This window comes from Psammomys obesus, unplaced genomic scaffold (genome assembly GCF_907164565.1).
Source record: "Psammomys obesus unplaced genomic scaffold, mPsaObe1.curated_primary_1811, whole genome shotgun sequence".
In the NCBI taxonomy this organism is placed as follows: domain Eukaryota; kingdom Metazoa; phylum Chordata; class Mammalia; order Rodentia; family Muridae; genus Psammomys; species Psammomys obesus.
Genome location: NW_026592368.1, coordinates 2,315,399 through 2,335,252, shown reverse-complemented (window position 1 = coordinate 2,335,252; position 19,854 = coordinate 2,315,399). Strand labels below are relative to the sequence as shown.

At 40.1% G+C, this 19,854-nt stretch overlaps 2 pseudogenes; one reads left to right on the top strand and one right to left on the bottom strand.

Annotated features, from left to right (window-relative positions):
• LOC129681284 (zinc finger protein 514-like) overlaps window positions 1-768 on the bottom strand; it is an 870-nt pseudogene extending 102 nt beyond the window's left edge.
• An 8,779-nt stretch (window positions 769-9,547) lies between these two features.
• LOC129681283 (single-stranded DNA-binding protein, mitochondrial-like) lies at window positions 9,548-12,064 on the top strand (annotated as a pseudogene).
• Window positions 12,065-19,854: the final 7,790 nt, after the last annotated feature.

The following is a 19,854-nucleotide window of genomic DNA, read 5'->3' as shown; positions in this document are numbered from 1 at the left end:
AGGCTTTACCACACTCATTACATTCATAAGGTTTCTCTCCAGTGTGTATTCTTTTATGGCTTAAGAGAGTACTGTTTTCTGCAAAGGCTTTACCACACTCGTTACATTCATAAGGCTTCTCTCCAGTGTGTGTTCTTTTATGGCTTAAGAGAGTACTGATTTCGGCAAAGGCGTTACCACACTCGTTGCATTCATAAGGTTTCTCTCCAGTGTGTGTTCTTTTATGGCTTAAGAGAGTACTGTTGGAGGGGACAAGATGGCGGCACCGGGAGAACACCGTGTCTGAGAAGCGGGACAACACACTCCATGCAGCGACCAGGAGACTGAACTCTAGGCCCTAAAACAACAAAAATCGATCGTGTTTCCCAGGTGAGGGGAGGCTCCCACGGCGTGGGAATCAGTCGGGTCCACTCTCGGCTGCCCAGCCAGAACCTGGAAGAGAACACAGCTAATGCAGGCTTTGGGTCTCTGGACTGGTGCCACAAGCCTGCTTGTCCCGATCACTTTTTCAGGCTGATTGGTGGGCACAAGGGTGCCTGAGGCTGAGAGTCCCAGTCACAAAAGACACCCTATGGGGAAGGAAACTTGCAAGACTGGTCACGGGTCACCCAGTCTTTCCGTGGAAGGTCTCTCCGACCATGGGTACCTGCCGCCATCACAATTGAGCTCCCGCTGCACACAGATTGCAGCTGCGCGCCCAGCTCAAAATCCCTACTCCATCTTGGGAGGAGGCAAGAGGCGTCCAGCAGATTCTGCCACAGACCACATTGTCTGTACCCCAACCCGAGATCGGGGCTGAGAAAACCCAATCCTTACGGGGACTCCCCCAAACGCCGCCATAACCCTGCCTCAGTGGAGCAGAAGGATAAAGAGGCACACAGCGGCTTCACAGTGCTGGAACTCCAGTGCTGCTGGCCACTCCTAGCAAACAAACTTCAGCTCAGGATCTGGGACTGTGGTCATTCTACGCATCCTGAGATTCTCCTGGGTCCAGCGCAATAAGGTCTAGCAGCAAGTTCTATCACTGGCGCCCCCCACCCCCGGCAGAGAAACGCCAGCTCAGGATCCAACTGAGAAGCCCCAACCCCTGCTGGCACTCCCCTGAGAGCACCTCCATAAGCTTGCCCTAGCTGAGGGGAAGGTCAGAGGGGAAGGACAGAGAGGCAGCCTGCCAAGGACACAGCACCCTCTCTCCAGCTCACCCAGAGGCCCCTAGCAGAGAAACCCAAGCTCTGGATCTGAGGACATTCAACACATACTGGAGAGAAACCTTATGAATGTAACCAGTGTTGTAAAGCCTTTGCAAAAAACATTACTCTCATATGACATAAAAGAACACACACTGGAGAGAACCTTATGAATGTCACCAGTGAGGTAAAGTCTTTGCAGAAAACAGTAATCTCTTAAGCCATAAAAGAACACATACTGGAGAGAAACCTTATGAATGTAATGAGTGCGGGAAAGCCTTTGCAGAAAACAGTACTCTCTCTTTTTTTTTTTGAATTTTATTTTTTTCTCATCAGTTACATTTTATTAACTCTGTATCCTAGCCGTGTCCCAATCCCTCATTCCCTCCCAGTCCCTCCCTCCCTCCCTCATCTCCACCGTGTCCCTTGCCAAGTCCACTACTAGGGGGGACCTCCTCCCCATTCATCTGATCCTGTTTTAGCAGGTATCTTCAGGACTGGCTGCAAAGCTCTCCTCTGTGGCCTAACAGGACTGCTCCTCCCTTGGGGGGTGGGGAGGCCAAAGAGCCAGTCATTGAGTTCCTGTTAGAAATATTCCTTGTTCCCCTCACTATGGGAAACAAATTGGTTACTGAGCTACCACAGGCTACATCTGAGCAGAGGTTCTAGGTTACATTCATTCATGGTCCTTGGATGCATGTCAGTCTCAGAAAAAGACTCTGTGCCCAGATATATTTGGTCCTTGTGGAGCTCCTATCCTTTCCTCATCAGACTAACTCCCCTTCTTTCTTATGATTCCCTGTACTCTGCCAAAGGTTTGGTCATGAGTCTTTGCTTTGAAAACACTGCTAGTTAGTCTTTCAAATGCACTTAGTAGACTCCTGTCATACGTTCAACGCACATCCCATCTGTTTTTCTAAACGAGGATTGATCATCTTACCCCATGTCCACTCTCTTGATTATCTTTTTTAGGTGTACATATTTCATTATGTTTATCATATCTTATAGGTCTATATAAGTGAGTATATACCGTGTTTGTCTTTCTCCTTCTGGGATATTTCACTCAGGATGATCTTTTCTAGATCCCACCATTTGCCAGCAAATTTCATGATTTCCTCCTTTTTGATTGCTGAGTAGTATTCCATTGTGTAAAATTACCACAATTTCTGTACCCACTCCTCCGTTGATGGACATCTGGGTTGTTTCCAGGTTCTGGCTATTACAAATAATACTGCTATAAACGTGGTTGAGCAAATATCCCTTTTGTGTACTTGAGCAAACTTTGGGTATATACCTAGCAGTGGTATAGCTGGGTCTTGAGGAAGCACTATTCCTAATTGTCTTAGAAGGCGCCAGAGTGGTTGTATCAGTTTCCAGAGTGGTTGTATCAGTTTACATTCCCACCAGCAGTGGAGGAGGGTTCCCCTTTCTCCACAACCTCTCCAGCATGTGTTGTCTCTTGAGTTTTTCATCTTGGCCATTCTGATGGGTGTGAGGTGATATCTCAGGGTCGTTTTGATTTGCATTTCCCTGATGGCTAATGAGGATGAGCATTTCTTTAAGTGTTTCTCTGCCATTCGATATTCCTCTGTCGAGAATTCTCTGTTTAGCTCTGTTCCCCATTTTTTAATTGGACTACTTGGTTTGTTGCTTTTCTGCTTCTTTAGTTCTTTATATATACTGGATATTAGCCCTCTGTCATATAAAGGGTTGGTGAAGATTCTTTCCCAATCTGTAGGATGTCTATTTGTTTTGATGACAGTGTCTTTTGCTTTACAGAAGCTTTTCAGTTTCATGAGGTCCCATTTATTGATTGTTGCTCTTAGAGCCTGTGCTGTTGGTGTTCTGTTCAGGAAGTTGTCTCCTGTGCCAATGAGTTCTAGGCTGTTCCCCACTTTTTCTTCTAACAGATTTAGAGTATCTGGTTTTATGTTGAGGTCTTTGATCCACTTGGACTTTAGTTTTGTGCATATATTTTAGATAAATATAGATCTATTTTCAGTTTTCTGCATGTGGACATCCAGTTGGAACAACACCATTTGTTGAAGATGCTGTCTTTTTTCCATTGAATGGTTTTGGCTTCTTTGTCAAAAATTGAGTATTCATAGGTGTGTGGGTTTATTTCTGGGTCTTCTATGCGGCTCGATTTATCCTCCTTTCTGTTTTTTTTACCCATACCATGCAGTTTTTATTACTATTGCTCTGTAGTACAAGTTGAGATCAGGGATAGAGATACCTCCAGATGATCTGTTGTTGTACAGGATTGTTTTGGAGATTCTGGTTTTTTGTTTCTCCATATGAAGCTGAGAATCTTTTTTTCAAGGTCTGTAAAGAATTGAGTTGGTATTTTGATGGGAATTGCATTGAATCTGTGATTGCTTTTGGCAGGATGGCCATTTTCACAATGTTAATCCTACCAATCCACGAACACGGGAGATCTTTCCATCTTCTGAGATCTTCTTCAATTTCTTTCTTCAGAGACTTGAAGTTTTTCTCAAACAGGTCTTTTACTTGCTTGGTTAGTGTAACCCCAAGGTACTTTATGTTATTAGTGGCTATTGTGAAGGGTGTTGTTTCCCTAATTTCTTTCTCGGCCCTTTTCTCTTTGGTATACAGAAGGGCTTCTGATTTTTTGAGTTGATTTTGTATCCTGCCACTTTGCTGAAGGTGTTTATCAGCTGGAGGAGTTCTCTGGTTGAATTTTTGGGGTCGCTCATATATACTATCATATCATCTGCAAATAGTGACACTTTGACCTCTTCCTTTCCGATCTGTATCCCCTTGATCTCCTTTAGTTGTCTTATTGCTCTGGCTAGGACTTCAAGTACTATGTTGAAGAGATATGGAGACAGTGGGCAGCCTTGTCTTGTCCCTGATTTCAGTGGGATTAATTTAAGTTTCTCTCCATTGAGTTTGATGTTGGCTATAGGCTTGCTGTATATTGCCTTTACTATGTTTAGATATGTGCCTTGTATTCCTGATCTCTCCAAGACTTTAAACATGAATGGGTATTGGACTTTGTCAAATGCTTTTTCAGCATCTAAGGAGATGATCATGTGGTTTTTCTCCTTCAGTTTGTTTATGTGGTGGATTACATTGATGGATTTCCGTATGTTGAACCACCCTTGCATGCCTGGGATAAAGCCTACTTGGTCGTGGTGGATGATATCTTTGATGTGTTCTTGGATTCGGTTTGCAAGTATTTTATTGAGTATTTTTGCGTCAATGTTCATAAGAGAGATAGGTCTGAAGTTCTCCTTTTTTGTTGGGTCTTTGTATGTTTTAGGTATCAGGGTGACTGTTGCTTCATAGAATGAGTTTGGTAATGTACCTTCTGTTTCTATTTTGTGAAATAGTTTGAGGAGAATTGGTGTGAGCACTTCTTTGAAGGTCTGGTAGAATTCCGCGCTGAAACCATCTGGCCCAGGGCTTTTTTTGGAGGGGAGACTGTGAATGACTGCTTCAATTTCCTTGGGGGATATAGGACGGTTCAGTCTTTCTACCTGATCTTGACTTAATGTTGGAAGATGGAATCTATCAAGAAAACTGTTCATTTCATTTAGATTTTCAAATTTTGTGGCATTACCTAATGATTGTTTGAATTTCCTCTGTGTCTGTAGTTATGTCACCCTTTTCATCTCTGATTTTGTTGATTTGGATAGATTCTCTCTGCTTTTTAGTTAGTTTGGCTAAGGGTTTGTCTATCTTGTTGATTTTCTCAAAGAACCAGCTTTTTGTTTCATTGATTCTTTGAATAGTTTTATTTGTTTCTAATTGATTGATTTCAGCCCTGAGTTTGATTATTAGCAGCCTTCTGCTCCTCTTGGGTATATCTGCTTCTTTTTTTTTTCTAGGGTTTTCAGTTGGGCCATTAAGTTGTTTGTATGTAATGTTACGAATTTCTTCTTGCAGGCACTTAGTGCTATAAATTTTCCCCTGAGCACTCCTTTCAATGTGTCCCATAAATTTGGGTATGTTGTGCCTTCATTTTCATTGAATTCTAGGAAGTCTTCAATTTCTTTCTTTATTTCTTCCTTAACAAGGCTGTCATTGAGTAACAAATTGTTCAGTTTCTATGTGCGTGTCGGCTGTTTGTTATTTCTGTTGTTGTTGAGGTCCAGCTTAAGTCCATGGTGGTCAGATAGAATACAAGGGATTATTTCAATCTTTTTTTATCTGTTGAGGCTTGCTTTATGACCAACTATATGGTCTATTTTGGAGAAGGTTCCATGCGGTGCTGAAAAGAAGGTATACTCTTTTGAGTTTGGATGAAAAGATCTGTAGACATCTATTAGGTCCATTTGATTTAGGGTCTCTGTAAGTGTTTTTATTTCCCTATTTGTTTTCTGTCTAGTTGATCTGTCCCTTGGTGAGAGTGGAGTGTTGAAGTCTCCCTCTATTAGGGTTTTAGGATCAATGTGTGATTTAAGCTTTAATATTGTTTCATTTACGAATGTAGGTGCTCTTGTATTTGGGGCATAGATATTCAAGATTGTGATGTCCTCTTGGTGGATTTTTCCTTTGATGTGAACATAGTGGCCCTCCTTATCTTTTTTGATTAACTTGGGTTGAAAGTCTATTTTATTAGATATTAGGATGGCTACTCCTGCCTGTTTTCTGGAACCATTTGCTTGAAAGACATTTTTCAGCCCTTTACTCTGAGGTCGTGTTTATCTTTGTTGCATAGGTGTGTTTCTTGGATGCAACAGAATGATGGATCCTTTTTCCGCAACCATTCTGTTAGTCTGTGTCTTTTAATTGGGGAGTTGAGTCCGTTGATGTTCATAGAAACTAGTGACCAACAATTGTTACTTTAGATGTGGTGTTGGTGGTGTCACTGAGTTTCATTGCTTGTCTTTTGGTTTTTTTGTTGTGTAGTTATCTATTTCTTCTGTTTCCTTCAATGTAGTTGTTTTCTTTGGTTTGGAGTTTCCCTTCTAGTAACTTCTGTAGAGCTGGGTTACTATGTAGATATTGCTTAAATTTGGTTTTGTCTTGGAATATCTTGAATTCTCCATCTATGTTGATTGAAAGTTTTGCTGGGTAGAGTAGTCTGGGTTGGAATCTGTGGTCCCTTAAGTCCCTTAAGGACTGTATGATTTCTGTCCAGGCCCTTCTGGCTTTCATAGTTTCTGTTGAGAAATCTGGTGTGATTCTGATAGGTCTATCTTCATATGTTATTTGGCCTTTTTCCCTTGCTGCTTTTAGAATTTTTTCTTTGTTTTGTAGGTTCAGTGTTTTGACTATGATGTGAAGTGAAGAATTTCTTTTCTGGTCTAGTCTACTTGGTGTTCTGTAGGCTTCTTGTATGTTTATGGCCATCTCCTTCTTTAAGTTGGGAAAGTTTTCTTCTATAATTTTCTTGAAAATATTTTCCGGACCTTTGAGCCTGATGTCTTCTTTTTCTTATACTCCTATTATTCTTAGGTTTTGTCTTTTCATGGTGTCCTTGATTTCTTGAATGTTTTGTGTTTGGAACTTTTGATTTTATTTTTCCTTTGAGAGACGTGTCAATTTCCCCAAGTATATCTTCGGTTTCTGAGATTCTTTCTTCCATCTCTTGCATTCTGTTGGTGATGCTTACCTTTGTAGTTCCTGATCTTTTCTCTATGTTCTCCAGCTCCTGGTTTTTCTCTATTTGTGTTTTCTTTATTGATTCTAATTCTGTTTTCATGTCTTGCACCATTTCCTTCATCTGTTTGAATGTGGAGTCCTGCTTTTCAATGATAGCTTCTATTTTTTTTTGTCCGTTTCCTCTCTATGTATCACTAATTGTGCCTCTACTTCTTTGGGTATAATTGCCTGTATTTCTATGAGAGCTTTGTTTATTTCTTCTTTATTTGTCTTCATTTGTGTGGACATTTCTTTGAGAGCTTTGTGCATTTCTTCTCTGTTTGCCTCAATTTTCATGGTCATTTCTCTGAGAGTACGATTTGTTTCCTCTTGGTTAGTCTTGATTTCTTCGGCTATTTCTCTGAGGGCTTTGTTCATTTCATCTTTATGGGCCTCTAATAGCTGGAGAAACAGAGTTTTGAGGTTGTTTTCTTGTATATCTAGTGAATTTAAGTGTCCATTGTTTTGTGGGGTTGCTGGTGAGGTCATTATGTCCTGACTTTTTTGGGGAGTGTTCTTACGTCTGCCTCTAGCCATCTGGTTATTTATAATCCTCATTGTTTGTTCCTCGAGATTGTAGTTTGGGCTATGATCCTCTCTTTCTGTTTTCTGGACTGTTTTTTCAGGAAGATGAGAGAGGTTCACTGGTTTGGGAGTGTGCGCTGTGGTTTCAGTTTTGCCTAAGTAAGGAATGTGAGGCTGGTGCTATTCGCGTGCGCTTTTAGTGGGCGCAGTGTGCATGTGCAGATTCTCTGACTATTGCAGTGGCCTGCAAGCCACTATTACGCAGTTCTGACTGAGATCCAGGGATTGTTTGCCTGGATTACACTGGTGGTCCCACAAGGCAGAGGCTTCAATGTTGGGGTCGCTATCACAAGAATCACTATGGTGCCCACAGTAGGGGTGTGGGTGGCAGGGATCTCGTCTGGTTGCTTCTTTGGAGAGGCCCTGGGTCTGGGGCAATCTCTCCCTTGAAGGCTCATTCACTCTCTCGCAGGACCAGTTGGAATGCACAGGGGTTCCCCTTGCTCACTACTCTCTGTTTTGGTCCTGCTGCGGAAGTGCATGAGTAGGCTAACAGTCAGCTTTGTGACACTGTGGCCGCAGGACTCGATGTCCACCTTTCCTGTGTGCTGCCTCTTTGTCCTTTCCCTCTGCCAGGAGGGGTTATGTTGACTGGTCCCTGGGTGGCGTGGGAAAGAGTTAGGTTGAGTGTACTCAATCCCAGATCCCGGGCCCAGATCTCTCTGCCAGATGCAGCCTGGAGGTGGAATCTATGTTTGCTGATCCCGAGAGAGTACCAGGTAGGGTTGAGTGTCCTCAGATCCAGAGCTTGGGTTTCTCTGCTAGGGGCCACTGGGTGAGCTGGAGAGAGGGTGCTGTGTCCTTGGCATGCTGCCTCTCTGTCCTTCCCCTCTGCTATGGCAAGCTTGTGGAGGTGCTCTCAGGGGAGTGCCAGCAGGGGTTCGGGCTTCTCAGTTGGATCCTGAGCCCTGAGCCAGCGTTTCTCTGCCAGGGGTCGGGGGGCGCCAATGATAGAACTTGCTGCTAGACCTTATTGTGCTGGACCCAGGAGAATCTCAGGACGTGTAGAATGACCACAGTTCCAGATTCTGAACTGAAGTTTGTTTGCTAGAAGCAGCCGGCAGCACTGGAGTTCCAGCACTGTGAAGTCGCTGTGTGCCTCTTTATCCTTGTGCTCTGCATGGCAGGGTTATGGTGGCGTTTGGGGGAGTGCCCAAAATGATTGGGTTTTCTCAGCCACGATCTCTGGTTGGGGTACAGACAATGTGGTCTGTGGCAGATTCTGCTGGCTGCCTTTTGCCTCCTCCCAAGAGAGAGTAGGGATTTTGAGCTGGGCACGTATCTTCTCTCCGTGCGCAGCGGGAGCTCAGTTGTGATGGCGGCAGGTACCCGTGGTCGGAGAGACCTTCCAGGGAAAGACTGGGTGACCCGTGACTAGTCTGGCAACTTTCCTTCCCCGTGGGGTTTTTTTGCGACTGGGACTCTCAGTCTCAGGCACCCTTGTGCCCACCCATCAGCCTGAAAAAGTGATCAGGACACGTAGGCTTGCAGCACCAGCCTGGAGACCCAAAGCCCGCATTAGCTGGGTTCTCTTCCGGGTTCTGGCTGGGCAGCTGAGAGTGGACCCAACCGATTCCCATGCCATGGGAGCCTCTCCTCACCTGGGAAACACGATAGCTTTGTTTTAGGGCCCAGAGTTCAGTCTCCTGGTTGCTGCATGGAGTGTGTTGTCCCGCTTCTCAGACATGGTGTTCTCCCGGCACCGCCATCTTGGCCCCTACCCCCAGTATGTGTTCTTTTATGGCTTAAGAGATTACTGTTTTCTGCAAAGGCTTTACCACACTGGTGACATTCATAAGGTTTCTCTCCAGTGTGTGTTCTTTTATTCCATATGAGAGTACTGTTTTTTGCAAAGACTTTACCACATTGATTACATTTGTAAGACTTATCTCCTGTGTGTGTTCTTTTATGCCGTATGAGAACAGTGATATAGGGGAAGGCTTTACCACAGAAAGTGCATTTAAAGGGTTTCTCTCCAGTATGACTGCGTTTGTGCCTGCAAAGAAAATTGGCACATGTGAAAGATTTACCACAGTAATTTCATTACACTAATAAATATATTTATCTATGTGAATTAATTTTATAATTTCGGCTAATGGTAAAGAAGAATCAAATTTTGAAGTTTTATCACTTTATTTACATTCATGGTATTCCCCTTCATTATGGGTAATTTTGAAGATTCTTGTGATGGTAAGAGCATTTGTTATGTGGTTCACTTTTATAGCATGATTTTTCTATAAGAGGTTTTCTCGTATATATGAAGAGTATTGTAAGAATTCAGAGTTTTACCACAGCAATCCCAGTCACAAATTTTTGTACTGTATGAATGATACTTCATTTACAAAGTAAATGACCAGGACCAGCAGAAGAATTTCCAAATTCCTAATATTCATAGGTATTTTCAGCAGCATGAGTTTGTTGATGAATTCTCAGTGAAGTTGCAAAACCATTTAACAGTAACCAGTTATCACATTCAGAAAATTTACTCAAAGTGGGGACTACTACAAAATCATTTGTTCTTGGAGAAAGGGACAATGCTTCTTTCAATATCCCTATGCTCATGTGTCTTAAAAACATTTTGACATATGATATACCAGTTTAATTTACAAGAATAATAAAAGATTCCCACATTGAATTAAGACAGTTTGTTTTTTGTTCATCATAGACATGTCATATAGGGATTAAGGTTTTTCCACAACAATATTCTCGATTCTCATAAGCTGCTCCTTTCACTAAACTTTACAATGTTACTGCATGAAAATGAGTAACACTGGTTGTACTATGAAATTTTTGCTTATTAGAAGGTTTTGGACACATACTGATCACCAATTCAATGTGTATACCTCTTACAATATCTGAGTAGATAGAATGATACTAAACAGATTGGCAGTTTAGGTCAGTAGCTATAATATCCATATGATTCAAATGGTAATTTCTGTTACAACATTATTTTATTTTCTTCTATTTTAGGGAGTGCCTTGTAAACACAAATCAGATACCTGACATTGAAGTACATGGAATTGTGAGATTTTAATGATCATCAGTACACTTAAAGCAGTGCTGTTTTTACACTGTTGCTTTCCTTTAAAACTTCCAGGGCACAGCCAGGTGTGCTGGTACATGTCTTTAATTCCAGCACTTGTGGAGGCAGAAGCAGGCAGATCTGTATGATGTTGAGGTCAGGCTGGTCTAACAAGCAAGTCTAAGTCAAGCCATAGCCACACAGAAAAAAAAAAACTATTTCAAAAACAGAAAATAAAAAGCAGCCAACTGACATTGAAGTACATGGAACTGTGAGATTTTAATGATCATCAGTACACTTAAAGCAGTGCTGTTTTTACACTGTTGCTTTTCTTTAAAACGTACAGGAGACAGCCAGGCGTGGGAGTACATGCTTTTAATTCCAGCACTCATGGAGGCAGAAGCAGGCAGATCTGTGTGATTTTGAAGTCAGCCTGGTCTACCAAGCAAGTCTAAGACAGCCAAGGCTACACACACACACAAAAAAAAAAAGTTTCAAAAAAAAAAAAAAAAAAACAAAAAACACCAAACAAACAAACAAATACAAACTTCCAGGACACATTAAAATTTCTTAAGAGGCATATCTGTATCAGCATACACATAAAATTACCTTCTGTTACTTGTAGAACTTTGAAAATGTTCTTCAATATTATGGTCTTCCAAATTGTAGCCTAAATTATAGTACCAGAAAATATACAATATTGGAAATATCATATAATTATTAAGGCAAAACTTAAATCATTATCTTCTGTGACCCTTAGAACCATGCCTGAGTTATTCACCTCATTCCTCCTCATTCTCAATTGGAATTACAGAAGAGGATCAATAACAAAGTAAGAGTTGTCTCCTTATTTTAAAAGTGAAAGAAAATTCGCAGTAAGGTTTCTGCAGGTCTCTAGCATCACATCTTTGTAGAGTTGCTTCTGGGAAGGTTCCAGCAAAGCCCACTCTTCTTGGCTGAATTTCACATGCACATCATTGAAGGTCACTGAATTCTAAAATATCCCATACATTTGTACAACAGAAACAGTGGCAACAATATAAATTTATACTTCATTGGCAATATAATCATATAATTCTACTGCATCTTCCATTTATTTTCTGACACAGAAGTACCAATGTTAGACAGTTGGGTGCTGTGCATTGGTGAAGAAGGGGAGAAGAAAAAGCCTAAAGGTTAGATTGTAAGGAAAACCAAAGGTGTGCTTTGAAAACCTGTGTTAAAGGAGTTTCATCAGTTTGTAAGACATGAATATGAAGTAGCCATTAGTTGGGTTCTTGAGCGATCTATGAATAATCTTCAGTTACTTGGATGAGTGGCTGAGGACCATATCATGAGACAAGTGGAAGGAAAAAAAACACAGTCATGATATTTTATCTAGAAACAAATGAGATGTGGCTATCAGGGGACACTGAACATATGGGTGATGTCAGTCAAAAGACAACATGGTGCTAAATATCTTGTTTTGACCAGGCTTGAGGGATGTGGCATATCAGTATGTGAAGAGGGGGCTCATATATTTGTGGAATGGAAAGAAGAATACATTGAATAGATGGATAGAAATAATGTGAGGTGGCAAGCAACAGCAATCACAGCTTTTATCATCATATTTCTGAGTGACCAGACAAAAGGCATAGAACATATGATTATTCTTTGATCATTGTTTCGTATATTCTCCTTTCTAAATCATGTATAGTCTATAGCTTAAAAATAAAGAGTAAAACTTTTCTATTAAAAAAGAAGTATTAAGGTTATCACTAAGTCACTTTAGAAGAAAACTGAATAATGAGGTTTAACTGTGTCATATATGAACTTTTTGAATAGGATATAGCTTTGGAATAGACATGGCAATTAATGTGCACAAAGAGAAAGAAGAGAGTGAAATAGAAAGAAAGAGACAAAGACACAGAGAGAGAAATTAATAGATGAACAGTACTAATTATACATCAGAGAAATTTATGAACAGTTACTAATGCCAAAAAATAATGGACAAGCTGGATATATTCTGTCATGCCTTTAATTCTATCACTCAGGAGTCAGTGGTAGGTGTATCTTATTGAGCTGGATGTCAGCATGGTCTATGGAAAGATTTCCAGGACAGCTAGACCTATATAGTAAGACAAAGCCTCCCCTAAAAGTCAATCAAACAAACATAAAAGTTTGAAAGAACTCAAAATCTTTACTGAAGCTTCTAAAGGAATTATACAATTACTCCTGTTGTATATTCATTTTCCAGAAATCTGCACTGCTCCAGATTAAACTGTAACTTCAATGATATCTTACTAAAAGGGAATGCATGTTTAAACAGGTAAAAATAGAAGACGAAAATATTAGCAGTGTAAATGCTAATCATAAATAAGCAACATAAGACAGGAGAGATGGCTTAGCAGTGAGGAGTTCTTACTGCTTTTGCAAAAATTGGGCTCAATTGTCAGTGTTTAACTGGAACCAACTACTATAATTTCTATAAGTTCATGAGTTCTGAAGACATCTTTGGACTACTGTGAGGATTAGGCACACAAGAGGTGCATATTCATGCATATAATCAAAATACTCATATTCAGCAAAAATTAAAAATAGATCCCAGATGGCTGGGCTGATTGCACACTGTGTCTGATAAGCTGGGTAGCAGAGACTGCACAGTGACCAATAGTTGGATCTGTGGGCCTCAAACAACACTGACTGTGTTTCCAAGATAAGAAGAAAACCAGTGATGAGGGAAACAATTGGGTACAACCTCAGAGTACCCAGCTAATCTCTGGGAAAGTTCCTGGGATGTTGCGGCAAGAATAAGGTTTTCAAGCAAATGGACCCAAGAATCAAGCAGGAGTGGCTATTCTAATATCTAATAAAACAGACTTTCAACCAAAATTGATTGAAAGGGATGAGGAAGGGGGGAATCCAAGATGGCGGTGCCAGGAGTACACTGTCTGAGGAGCAGGACAGCAATGTTGGTACAATGTTGGTAAAGACTGAACTCTCAGCCCTAAAACAACAGCGATCATGTTTCCCACGTTAGAGGACACTCCACGGTGTGGGAATCAGTCGAGTCCACTCTCAGGTCACTCAACAAGAACCCGGAAGATATCCCAGCTCGCAGAATACACCTACGTGTCCTGATCACCCTCCCAGGCTGAACTGTGTGCTCCAGGGCACCAGAGACTGGTTGTCCCAATCTTGAGAAAACACCACAGGGAAGGAAGCAAGTAGGACTGACCTCAGATCAGTCTATCCCTGGAAAAGGACCTGCAGACCTGCAGGTGCAAAGCAGCCAGTCCTGAGTGGGGCTCCAGCAGCCAGTCCCACACACCTGACTTCATCACAGACAGAACTGTGTGCCCCAGGGCACTAGAGGCTGGGTTTCCCTGTTAGGAAAAAAACCCACAGGGAGGGAAACAGCAGGTCCCAGCTTAGAGCACTCAGCTGAACCCCTCCCCCACTACCACCACCACATACAGGAACGTTCTCAGGAAAAGTTCTCAGATCCCTGTTCAGTCACCAGCTTGGAGCCACCACTCGCAAGCGAGTGCCTACACACTCTACACCTCCCCCAACAGTACAGACTGGATCTTCCTGTTGGGAGAAAACCCAAAGTTGGGGAAAATATCTGGCCCTACCTCAGGACACCTAGCCTCAGAAAAGTTTCTGGCTATCCACAGGCTCCAGACTCTAGCCTCTTGCTGCATGCCTGAGAGCGGTGCTCACCTGCCAGTGATTACCACTTGGGTACTGGGGCACAGAGCTCCAACCTCAAACCTACAGAAGCCTGGGATCCCTGAGATCAACCCCCAGATACTGCTTCAAAGGGCAACCAGTTTTCTCTAAGTAAACTGACAAAACCACGGGGTCCCCAGATTACAACTACAGCTCACTAAATTTACAGCAAGAAACCTAGGAGCAGGGCAGCTGTATCTAGAACTTCTCTGGGTGAAAGGAGAGCCCCCTTGACTAACACAGACCACAATTACCACTCAGGTCTGTATGCCTGTGGCAATTCCTGAAAAACACCTGCCATTCAGTGACCGTACCCCAAAAGGAGGAGGCCTCCTTCAGGAAAAATTACCTTCCTGCCAAGGGGATTCTCCCCACCACAAGATTCTAGAAAGCACCAGAATCTAACACCCAACACCTAAGATAGCCAAATGGGTAGAGGCAAGTGAAAAATCTCAACCAACAAAAGACAGAGCAATATGGCATCTCCAGAACCTAGTTATCCTGGGGCAAGTAGCCCTGGATACACCAGTGTAAGTGAAATTCAAGAAGATGACCTTATATCTATGCTTAAGAAGAGCATAATAGAGGAAACAAATGAACTGCATAAAAAACTAGAGGAAGATAAAGTCAAACAGTCTATCACCTACAGAACACCCAATAAAATAGACCAGAAAATCCTCCCACCACATAATAATCAAAATAGTAAGTATACAGAACAAAGAAAAATACTAAAAGCTTGAAGGGGAAAAGGCCAAGTAACATATAATGGCAAACCCATCAGAATCACACCTAACTGCTCAACAGAGAATATGAAAGCTAAAAGGGCCTGGACAGATATCATCCAGACCCTAAGAGAACATAGATTTCAGCCCAGGCTCCTATACCCTCATAGAATCTCAGTCCTCATAGATTGAGAAAACAAGATTTTCAACGACAAAAGCAAATTTAAAAAATACCTACACACAAATCCAGTGTTATAGAAGACAGTAGATGGAAAAATACAACCCAAGAAACCAACTACTTTCAAGAAAACAAAGGAAATAATTAATCTCACTACAGCAAAACAAAAAGTAGCCAAGCACACAAACTTACTATCACAGTCAACATCAAAATCAAAGGATCTAACAGCCACTGGTCATTAATCTCTCTCAATGGACTCAATTCTCCAATAAAAAGATGCAGACTAACAGAATGGATGCCTAAACAAGACCCAACAATCTGATGCATACAAGAAACACACCTAAGTCACAAAGATAGATATTACCTGAGGATAAAGTTCTGGAAGACATTGTTCCAAGCAAATGGAACCAAGAATCAAGTAAGACTAGCCATTCTAATATCTGATAAAATAGATTTTCAACCAAAATTAATAAAAAGAGATGGGGAAGGACACTTCATACTCATCAAGGGAAAATTCTACTAGGAAGACGTCACATTCCTGAACATCCATGCCCCAAATACAAAGGCACCCACGTTTATAAAAGAAACATTAATAAAAGTTAAACCACACATAGATCCCCCATACATTAATAGTGGGAGACTTCAACACCCCACTCTCAACAAAGAACAGTCAACAAAACAGAGAAACAAAGAAACAATGTCTCTAAAGAGGTCTTGAATCAAATGGACCTAACAGATATCTATAGAACCTTTCACCCAAACACAAAAGTATTTACCTTCTTCTCAGCACCTCATGGAACCTTCTCCAAAATAGACCATATGGTTGATCACAAAGCGAGCCTTAATAGATACAAGAATATTGAAATAATCACTTGTATCCCGTCTGATCACTATGGAATAAAGCTGGACCTCAACAACAACAGAAATAGCAAAAAGCCTACACACACATGGAAACTGAACAACTTGTTACTAAATGACAGCTGGGTCAGGGAAGAAATAAAGAAAGAAATTAAATTCTTCCTAGAATTCAACTGCAAATGAAGACACCAGATACCCAAATGTATGGGACACGATGAAAGCAGTGCTAAAAGGAAAGTTCATAGCACTAAGTGCCTTCAAGAAGAAATTTGAAACATTTCATTCAAGAAACTTAATGGCTCACCTAAAATACCTAGATAAAAAAAGAAGCAAACACACCAAAAAGGAATAGATGTCTGGAAATAATCAAACTCAGGGCTGAAATCAATCAATTAGAAACAAATAAAACAATTCAAAGAATCAATGAAACCAAGAGCTGGTTCTTTGAGAAAATCAAGAAGATAGACAAACTCTTAGCCAAAGTAACTAAAAGGCAGAGAGACACTATCCAAATTAACAAAATCAGAAATGAAAACAGGGACAAAACAAAAGACACTAAGGAAATCCAAACAATCATTAGGACTTACTTCAAAAGTCTATATGCCACAAAATTTGAAAATCTAAATGAAATGGACAACTTTCTTGATCGGTTCCACTTACCAAAGCTGAATCAAGACCAGGTAAATCAATAAAATAGTGCTGTATCCACTAAGGAAATAGAAGCATTCATCAAAAGTCTCTAATGCACAAAAATCTCAGGGCCAGATGGTTTCAGTTCAGAATTCTACCAGACCTTCAAAGAAGAGGTAACTCCAGCTCTCTTCAATCTATTCCACAAAATAGAAACAGAAGGAACACTACCAAACTCATTCATGGAAGCCACAGTCACCTTGTAATCTAAACCTCACAAAGACCCAACAAAGAAATAATTTTAGGCCAATCTCCTTTATAAACATTGATACAAAAATACTCAACAAAATATTTGCAAACCCAATACAAGAACACATCAAAGATATCATCCACCATGACCAAGTAGGCTTCATGCCATGTATGCAAGGGTGGTTCAATATACAAATATCCATCGATGTGATCCACCATATTAACAAATTGAAAGAAAAAAATACCCATGATAATCTCCTTAGATGCTGAAAAGCATTTGAAAAAATTCAGCATCCATTCATGTTTAAAGTATTGGAGAAATCAGGGATACAGGGCACATACCTAAACATAGTAAAGGCAATATACAGCAAGCCTATAGCCAACATCAAGCTAAACAGAGAGAAACTTAAAGCAATGCCACCGAAATCAGGGACAAGGCAAGGCTGCCCACTCTCTCCATATCTCTTCAGCATAGTTCTTGAGGTCCTTGCTAGAGCAAGAAGACAATTAAAGGAGATCAAAAGGATATAAATTGGAAATGGAGTCAAAGTATCACTATTTGCAGATGATATGATAGTATACCTGAGTAACTCCAAAATTTCTACCAGGGAACTGCTACAGCTGATAAACACCTTCAGCAAAGTTGCTGGATACAAAATTAACTCAAAAAATCAGTAGTCCTCCTGTATACAAAAGATAAAAGGACTGAGAAAGAAATTAAGGAAACAACACCCTTCACAATAACCACAAAGACATAAAGTACCTTGCTGTGACCATAACCAATTAAGACAAAGACTTGTATGAAAAAAAATTTCAAGTCTCTGAAGAAAGAATTAGAAGATGATGTCAGAAGATGGAACTATCTCCCATGCTCATGGGTTTGCAGGATTAACATAGTAAAAAATGGACATCTTACCAAAAGCAATCTACAGATTCAATGCAGTTTCAATCAAAATACCAACAGAATACTTTACAGACCTTGAAAGAAAAATTCTCAACTTCATATGGGATGCAATGAAAGCAGGCCTAAGAGGAGTTTTAATAGCACTAAAGGCCTTCATAAGCCATTGGAGACATCTCATTCAAGCAACTTAATGGCACACCTGAAAGCCCTAGGAAAAAAGAAGCGGACACACCTAACAGGAGTAGACTGCTAGGAATAACCAAACTCGGCTGAAATAGATAAATTAGAAATGAAGAGAATAATTTAAAGAATCAATGAAACCAAGAGCTAGCTCTTTGAGAAAATCAAAAACATAAACAAACTCTTAGCCAAACTAAGTAAATGGCAGAAAGACACTATCTAAATCAACAAAGTCTGAAAGAAAGAGATATAACAGACACTGATAAAATCCAAAGAATCATTAACACTTATGTCAAAAGCCTATATGCCACAAAATCTGAAAATCTAAATGAAATATACAATTCTCTTTCGATTTCACTTAACAAAGTTGAATCAACATCAGGTAAAGATATAAAATAGTCTTATACTGCCTAAGGGAATAGAAGCAGCCATCAAAATACTCCCAACCAAAAAAAAAAAAAAAAATCCAAGGGCCAGATGATTTCAGAGCAGAATTCTACAAGACATTTAAAGAAGAGCAAATACTGATATTCTTCAAATTATTCCACAAAATAGAAATGTATGAAACATGACCAAACTCCTTTGGTAAGACCACAGTCACCTTGATAAATCCTCAAAGATCCCCAAAAAGAAAGAGAACTTCAGACCAATCTCTTCTATGAACAATTATGTAAAAATACTCAATAAAATACTCTCAAACCAAATTCAAGAACATATCAAAGATATCATCCACCATGACCAAGTAGGCTTCATCCTAGGCATGCAGGGGTGGCTAAGTAAATGGGATCCATCAATGTAATCCACCATATAAACAAATTGAAAAAAACAAAAACAAAAACAAACAAAACATAGGACCAGTTTCTTAGATGCTGAAAAGCATTTGACAATATCCAACAGTTATTCTTGTTTAAAGTCTTGGAGAGACCAGGGACAAAGGCACATATCTAAAAATAGTAAAGACAGTATACAGAAATCCTATAGCTAACATCTAACTAAATGAAAAGAAAGTTAATTCAATTCCATTGGACTTGGGGACAAGACAAGGCTACACACTCTCTCCAAATCTCTTCAATACAGTACTAGAAGTCCTATTTAGGGCAATAAGACAACTAAAGGAAATTAAGGGGATACAAATTGATAAGGAAGAAGTCAAAATATTATTATTCAGAGAGGATATGACAGTATACAAAAATGAACCCAAAAATTCTACTGTAGGGAACTCCTACAGTTGAAAAACACTTCAGCAAAGTGGCTGAATATAAAATTAACTAAAAAAAAATCAGTAGCACTCCTGTGTGAAAAAGACAAATGGACTGGGAAAGAATTAGGAAAACAACACCCTTCACAATAGCCAGGAAAAAAAAACCATAAAGTATCTTGGTATTACCCTCAACAAGCCAGTGAAAAACCTATATGAAAAAAAAATAAAAAAAAACTTCAAGCCTCTGAAGAAAGAAATTGAAAAAGATACCAGAAGATAGAAATATCTCTCATGCTCATGGATCAACAGGATCAACATAGTAAAAATTGACATCTTACCAAAAACAATCTACAGATTCAATGATATTCCCATCAAAATATCAACACAATTCCTTAAGGAACTTGAAAGAACAATTCTCAGCTTCATATGGAAAAATAAAAACCCAGAATAGCTAAAACAATCCTGTATAATAGCACATCTTCAGTAGGTATTTCCATCCATGATCTCAAGCTCTACTATAAAACAATAGTAATAAAAACTGCACAGTACTGGAATAAAAACAATCAGTGGATCAATGGAATTGAAGTGAAGACCCATAAATAAACCCACATACCTATGGCCACTTGATTTTTGACAAAGAAGTCAAAACCATGCAATGGAAAAAGGACAGCACCTTCAACAAATGGTGCTGGTCTAACTGGAAGTCTACATGTGGAAAAATGAAAATAGATCCATATTTATCACCCTGCATTAAACTACAGTCCAAGTTGTTCAAAAACCTCAACATAAAACCAGATTTAGTGTACTAAAT